Source organism: Sinocyclocheilus anshuiensis, unplaced genomic scaffold, assembly GCF_001515605.1.
Source record: "Sinocyclocheilus anshuiensis isolate Anshui unplaced genomic scaffold, SAMN03320099.WGS_v1.1 scaffold379, whole genome shotgun sequence".
In the NCBI taxonomy this organism is placed as follows: domain Eukaryota; kingdom Metazoa; phylum Chordata; class Actinopteri; order Cypriniformes; family Cyprinidae; genus Sinocyclocheilus; species Sinocyclocheilus anshuiensis.
In genome coordinates, this window is record NW_015552574.1 from 1,437,875 (window position 1) to 1,445,650 (window position 7,776).

The 7,776-nt window shown below is 39.6% G+C and overlaps 1 protein-coding gene across 1 annotated transcript in view; it reads right to left on the reverse strand.

The window, feature by feature from the left end:
* The window catches only part of LOC107665122 (CMP-N-acetylneuraminate-beta-galactosamide-alpha-2,3-sialyltransferase 2-like), a 17,271-nt gene that overhangs the window by 5,285 nt on the left and 4,210 nt on the right, over positions 1 to 7,776 (reverse strand). The window lies entirely within an intron of this gene.

Here is a 7,776-nt window from a genome sequence, read left to right on the forward strand (position 1 = left end):
GTATTTTGAGCTGAAACTTCACAGACACATTCTGGGGACACCAGAGACTTATATTACATATTGTAAAAAGGGGCATAATATGTCTCCTTTAAATTAATTTGTTTTTGGATTGACGTTTTAGCCTAAACGCATAGCCTTAACTTTAGAGGATTTGTTGTGAAGAGAAACTAATAACTGTGTTTATAATGTTTGTAAACATTTTGCTTTAGCCTACAGGCATTTTAGCCTACATTATTTCTGAATGTAATAGGGCTAATAAAATGCGACATGAGCCTATACGCGACTTATGGTTTTTTTCACTTTCAAAACGCAATCTTATAAAAGTAGCGTATTTTTTTTAACAATGCAGCAAAAATTTTTAAATATCTTAAAAATACTTTAATGTCTTTAAAGTGTTGATAGATTTTTTCTTTTGTTTAGTAGCCTACATTTGGCCAAAATCTATGTGATAGGGTTAATAATAAGGATGGTGTGTTGGGTGGGGCTTATGTATTTATTTTGCCCTATAAATAGCGCAAAGAGTAGTGGGTTGCATAACTTCCTGACGTTCCTGACGCCGTCTCCTTCCGGTGTCGTGATTCTGGAAACGTCATAGTGAGGGAGATAACCCTCAATATGTGAGTGTGAGCACGTGGGCTGTTAATGCGGTCATTTTCGGAGCTGTGGACTTCGTGCTTAGCCTATAGCAGTGAACTGTGTTATGCAGCGGTTCTATCCCACTCTATCGTATAGTTGCGCTCCACTCTTGGATTATGGCAGAGATCTTTCTTTGTGGAGCTCTTTGCATATGGAACTCTGATGTCTAGGCCCTGCTGTTTTGTTTATGATTCATTTTCGTCATTTAAACTTTGTTTATATTTATGGTTCTGATGATTTTTGTATTGCTGTAAATTTTGCTGGTTACGTTTAATAGTTTTTGCTAGCCGAGTCTAGTTTTTGCCAACCGTTTAGGTTTGTTAATTCAATTCTCTGTGTTGTAGGGACCAGTCTGCATGGAGTGCTTTCCTCTGGGGTCATCCGGGTTTCCCTTTCTTCACTGCATGGTGGTGTGAGATTTACTGCACTGCATGAGTATCAAGTTGGGAGTGTAACGCTACACGTGACACTGTGCACTGCAGAGCTGGAAAAACCAGATGTGCATTTAAATGCAGCCGACAGAAAATTCTGCCACGGAACACAACGCCATTCACATAGTTTCTATTAAATTACATTATATTTGTCCCAAATCGTTGTACATAATGACTTCACCTTAGGTTATAAATTATGTATTGTGCATTTTTCAGCAAAACATTTGTCTTTCTGTCGCTCTAATAAAGTCATGCTTCATATAGAGAGCTGTAATAGATCGCGTTTTCTCTTTCCGCTTGCTGTTTTTTTTTTAAACACCGAACTTCAAACTCATTTATGTCACATTGTTCATTCTTGAAGCAAACTTATGTCCGTGATTAAATAAACTGTTTTAGACCGCCACTTGAATTGAACTTGACGCGTCTGGTGTGTGTGAGATACCTCTGAGTTCTCCTAGGCAGAACTTTTTTTTTTTTGATTAGATAATCATCAAGTGTTCTAAAATAGAAGCAAATAAAGTGTGTGAGTACACATACAATATCCATATGTATGTAATTTTAATGCTATGGCCTTGTGTAGATATTTAAAGATGGCCATCTTTAAGCATGACTGTTAATGAAAACTGTAGAAGTATTGTTCCTTGTTAGAGTGTGTTCATTTCAACATTCACTATTACTAATAGGCTACATTTTTAAATTTTAAAGTTTCTTCTTTTACCATTAGCAAACTATGAAATAACTTTAATGATCAATATAATAAATAATAATCAGTACTATCAGTACTGTTACCGTTTTTTTTTTTTTTTTAAATAGTAAAGCACTATTTAAATTTTCTTTCAGTAATAATTTTACAAACTATCGGTTGATTCATCGGAATCGGCCAGTGTGGTCCAACCTAGCTATTGGTATCGGTAAAATCCACTATCGGTTGACCTCTAATTTGTATATCAGTGCACGTGTGGTGTGTGCTCTTACGTCTGGGGGTCTGTGGCCCTGTGATTCGCCCCCTTCCTCCAGCAGGCTTGGTAACCCTATATTTTAAGAATGGTGGGTTATGATTTTAATAATTGGCCTAAAGCCCAGGGGTCTCATTTATAAAACTCTCCGTAGATTTCATCCTAAAAGTGTACGTAGGCACAAAAGCTAGATTTTGCGTACGCTCAAAAGTTTTCAGATTTATAAAACCATGCGTACCTCAGAACCTGCGCAAAAATCCTAATTCAAATTAAATTAAATTAATGCAGTTTTGCTGATAAGGTGAACATCTTTTAGCTATTTTTAGTGGAAAAATATAGGTCTTAAAGTGAAACTGGAAAAGTGCAGTTTTTTTAAAGGGGTCATATGATGCTTTTTTAAAGATCATTATTTTGTGTATTTGGTGTAACAGAATATGCCGAGGTGAAGTATCTGAGGCATGTGATATCCAACAAGGGGGTTTCTACTGACCCTGAGAAGATTGCTGCTGTAGCTAATTGGCCCCGACCAGCAAGGATAGAAAGGGTGCACGGAGACCCCTGAGTAGTGCTTGGACAGAAGCCTGTGAGAGGAGTTTTCAAGATCTGAAGGCATTTCTGACTACTACTCCTGTGTTGGCTTATGCTAATTTTACATTGCCCTTCATTCTGGAGGTAGATGCCAGCCAGAACAGACTGGAGCAGTGTTGTCACAAGAGCAGAAAGGGAAATTAAGACCCCTTGCTTATCCAAGCAGAACACTGAGTCGGGCGGAGAAGAGGATGCCAAACTATAGCTCCATGAAGCTAAAGTTTCTTGCCCTGAAATTCCAAGAATATTGGCTGGGCCATAAGTTTATCGTCTGGACAGATAATAATCCTTTGAGTCATTTAAGCACTGCTAAACTTGGAGCAACAAAGTTACGGTGGGCAGCAGAGTTGGAAGCGTTTGATTATACCATCCGGTATCGATCAGGTCGGGCCAATAGAAATGCAGATTCCTTGTCAAGACAGTACTCTGCTGATGGAGTATCCATTGTGGATTAGGTACTCCCGGGAACTGCAGTTCCAGCACGTTTGGAGCAGGCTATTGGCCAGACACCAGTCATTGCTTGCCAATCAGAAATAATATCTGTGTTACCAGCTTATTCTGTGAATGATCTCGCTGACCTTCAACAAGATGATCCTGTAATCGGTGCATTTATTCATTTTTGGCAACATCAGAGGAGGCCAGATCACATGGAACGGCAAGTGTTGAGTAAGTCTGTGTTGGAATTGGTGCGACAATGGGACCGTCTGGTGGAGAGTGATAAGGTCTTGTACCGCAGAACCTTTCGTCCAGATGGGGGAGAGGAGCTGCTACAGATAGTATTGCTAGAATCATTACAAGAAGAGGTGCTAAAGCAGTTACACCGGGGGCATGGTCATCAAGGTATTGAGAGGACGACTGAGCTAATGCGTTCAAGGTGTTACTGGTCTGGAATGTACAAAGCAGCTAAAAAGTGGTGTGAGGAATGTGAACGTTGCACTTTGGCTAAACCAGTGCATCCTCCTGTGAAGGCACCGATGGGACATCTGGTTGCTGCAAGACCAAATAAAATTCTAGCGATCGATTTTACTCTCCTGGAGCGTTCAAGGGATAGTAAGGAGCAAGTATAAATAATAATTGATGTTTTCTCAGTTTACGCAGGCAGTTCCAACTTATGACCAGAGAGCGTCCACTGTAGCGAATGTTCTGGTGAAGGAATGGTTTTGCCGGTTTGGAGACCCAGCCCGCATTCACTCAGACCAGGGTTGAAGATTTGAAGGGGCATTGATACAACAACTTTGCAACCTGTATGGGATACAGAAGACAGGCACCACGCCCTACCATCCCCAAGGCAATGGCCAATGTGAAAGGTTTAACTGGACACTGCATGGCCTCCTTTGTACACTTCCCAGGTCTGCAAAAGCTGAATGGCCTAATTATTTGCCTCAATTGTTGTTCTCTTATAATACCACCATACATCAGACAACAGGTGAGTGCCCACATTTTTTTAATGTATGGCCAAGAACCTAATTTACCAGTTGATTTCCTCCTTGGGATAGTTTTACAGCCAACAGCAGTGACAGTAATGGATTAGATGGAGGAACACCGGAAGCGTTTGCAAGTGGCTTTTGATGGTGCTCGGGAGAGGATTCAAGCGGCAGCCAGACTGAGGAAGGAGAGGCATGATCAGAAGGGTTATAGCTGCTATTTGAAAGAAGGACAGTTGGTTTATCGAAGGGACTACAGTAATCGAGGTAGGAAAGGCATTTGTATTTTGTATTTACGTTTTGTTTTCTTTACTTGACAGATCTTTCTTTGTGGAGCTCTTTGCATATGGAACTCTGATGTCTAGGCCCTGCTGTTTTGTTTGATTCATTTTTGTAATTTAAACTTAGTTTATATTTATGGTTCTGATGATTTGTATTGCTGTAAATTTTGCAGATTTAATTGTTTTTGCTAGCTGAGTCTAGTTTTTGACAACCGTTTAGGTTTGTTAATTCAAAACTCTGTGTTGTAGGAACCAGCCTGCATGGAGTGCTTTCCTCTGGGGTCGTCCGGGTTTCCCTTTCTTCAATGCATGGCAGTGTGAGATTTACTGCACTGCATGAGTATCGAGTTGAGAGTGTAACACTATTTGCATTATTCACTACACCTTTTTTAAAGCTGTTGGTTAATGATTTGTATATCAGTGCACGTGTAGTGTGTGCTCTTACGTCTGGGGGTCTGTGACCCCATGATTCGCCCCCTTCCTCCAGCAGGCTTGGTAACCCTATATTTTAAGAATGGTGGGTTATGATTTTAATAATTGGCCTAAAGCCCAGATTTTTTAAGTGCGATTCCCTCTTTTTTAATACTATATTAAAGTTGATCATCCATCTAAATAATGCCTACTGCTTATTAATAAAAGTGAACTTGAAGGTCACGTCTCTGTTCTTCCTTCATTTATGGGCCATTGAACTTGTGTTGCTGTGTTGAGTTATTTCCGTGGGTACAAAACCCCAGTGGCATAGTCGGAATTTAGTGTGATCGCAGAGTAGCGTTCGGTTACATCTAGAAAAGATGATGCTGTATTGGCTGTGACTAAGTGCAGCGGGTTATAGACTAACGTTACCAGATCTCTTCCTGTTTTTTTTTTCTTTTTCTTTTTGAGTAAAGAAAATGCTGTACTTTATTATTATTATTATTATTATTGACAAAGAAAATTGTTTTTAAAAAATAACGTTATTAACCAGTATTTCTTCTACCCGAACCAGTTTTGGAGCAGTAATAATACAGAGGAACACGGGAACAGAAACGTTAAAATATCGATTCTGCTCTTGAGTGAACCGATTGAATTTTTTTTTTTTCGTTTTCAAGCCCTGCCTACATATACCTTAAGGGTACGAATTACTACTCTAAGGTACTAATATGTACCTATTATGGGCAGGGCAGGACTTACGGGGCCGGGGGCCCCTGGGCTTGAGGTTATGTTTGGGCCCCATACCTATACTACAAATGCCCTCAACTAGAACATTATTATGGAGTAACACAAAATACACAAAAATTACAATATGCTTTCAGGTTCATATACTGTATACAATTAATAGGCAACATGTCTAGCCTAGTCAAAGTTTAGATGTAACATTAAATAGTCATTATAATACAATAAACAGGATGTGATCTCTCATTTGAGATGAGAATGCTAATAATTAAAATGCTAATTCATTTAACTTAGCAAAGGACTGTACTTGTAGCCTGTTTGAACCATTTACTGATCCGTGTAATGCTGAGAAACAAAACACTGTGTTGCTCAGAGACGCATTGATGAGGAAAAACAGAATTTTGTGTCTGAAAGTTACTTAGTAACTTGTTGTTTATTGTACATTTGCGATCGTGCAGATATTCGGAAAAACAGGACTCTAGTTTGTGTGACAGGCTAACTCCTATATCGTAGGCATTCACTCATTAAATGCACACTGTAAAAAATGATATGATGAAAAAGCCATGACAACTTATGTTTTTAAGTTACTTTAATTCATAAAAATAATTTAAGCAATTTCAACTTTTTTTTATAAGTTATACTAGATTCAACTTGATTTTTTAAGTCGGTTCAATGTTACTGAAATTCAAAGAGCCCAATTTAGTTCAGTGCACTTAACATTTTAAGTTGTAGCTTTTTGGCACTAACCGGCCAAATCTCTGAACGTGGATTCATGCGCAGGAGTCAAATTTGTACATTAATTTAATATCAGAGAGCGCCCAGAAATCTAGTTTGGAGCGCACAAGTACCGAATGGTTTAAAAAGACATGCAAATGATAAACATTTTTCTGATGATGCAGCACTGACCCGATTAGGCAAGTGACAGTCCTGTCAGCTGAGCGAAAATCTTGTATGGCAGTGTGCAGCAGCTATCTTTTGACTTAATCTGATATTCTGTGTGAAATTTTTTTAACTCATCTAACCTACATTGTATATTAAATAAATGTGTGCGGGAATTGTGTGAGAATTTATCATTATTTTTGTAAACGTGCGCTCTTTTGGGTTAAAGGCTTAATGGAACCGTTTAAAGTAGCCATGCATGTGATCACAAATTAATCGGCGATTCGGCGCAGCGCAGACGTGATTTAATACGTGTCTTTTTTCTATGTGAAAAAAAAATCATAAATTCCAGTTTATGCTGTTTGATTATGGCTTCGAATGTCGTAGTTGGAAGCTGGAAGCTGTTAGCCCAGGCTGGCCCGTGTGCGCAGTTGAAATGCGGCTAATAATTTCCGACTGGCACATAACTGAACAAATGTAAACGGGTTAAGGTGGGGCCCCCTACAAGGCGGGGCCCCTGGGCTGCAGCCCAGTCAAGCCCAATGGTAAGTCCGGCCATGGCCATGGGTAAAAAAGGTACAAAGATGTCCTTTTAAGGGTACTACTCCAGTGACAAGCTGTTGTACCCAAAAAGGTACAATTTTGACCCTTTTTTTCTGCGTGGCCTAGATGAGTGTGCGATATAAAGCCAGTGAATAAGCCAGCTAACATGCAGCACAATCTATATATTCCAATCAATTTAAATATATTTTTTATACATTATACATTTTAATCGATAAATGTTAGCGCGTCCTCAATTAGCGTCATTTTTGAAGAGTGCGCATGTGCATAAATGCCTAAGGGAACCCCAGAGTATGACGTAAGAGGAAACCCGCGATGAATCAAACATCAAATAAAGCAAAATGACAGGGAACAAACATAGTAAATTAGTCATCAGGTGCCATGTTCAATGCAGCAGCGTCTCAGAAATCTTGATTCAAGTCTTGGTTAATCTTGGGAAATCTTAATTAGCAGAAGTTATTACTCCACCACATGCATGTGACGTCATTAAAAACGGCACTAAATTGTTGAACTAATGTGGTTCAAACAACGGAGATGCGACCGTGTTCAGGAAACAGTCGTGACTGGCTAGTAAGTTTCCACAACAATGCATCGTACTATGGTGGTTAATCATTGAGTTACGTCGTTGTACGGGAAACACACCCCTGTACGGGACGCAAAGTTCAGTTCCAACCCTGATCAAACACACCTGTCTGTAATTATCAAGTGCTCTTTCAGATCCTAAATAGTTGGTCCAGGTATGTTTGATAAGGGTTGGAGCTGAACTTTGCAGGAAGGTAGATCTCCAGGAACAGGATTGGGCACCCCTGGCTTAGGACGTTCCAATTGACCTATCGGTAAGCCCCTCCCCTCGAACACAGATGAGCCA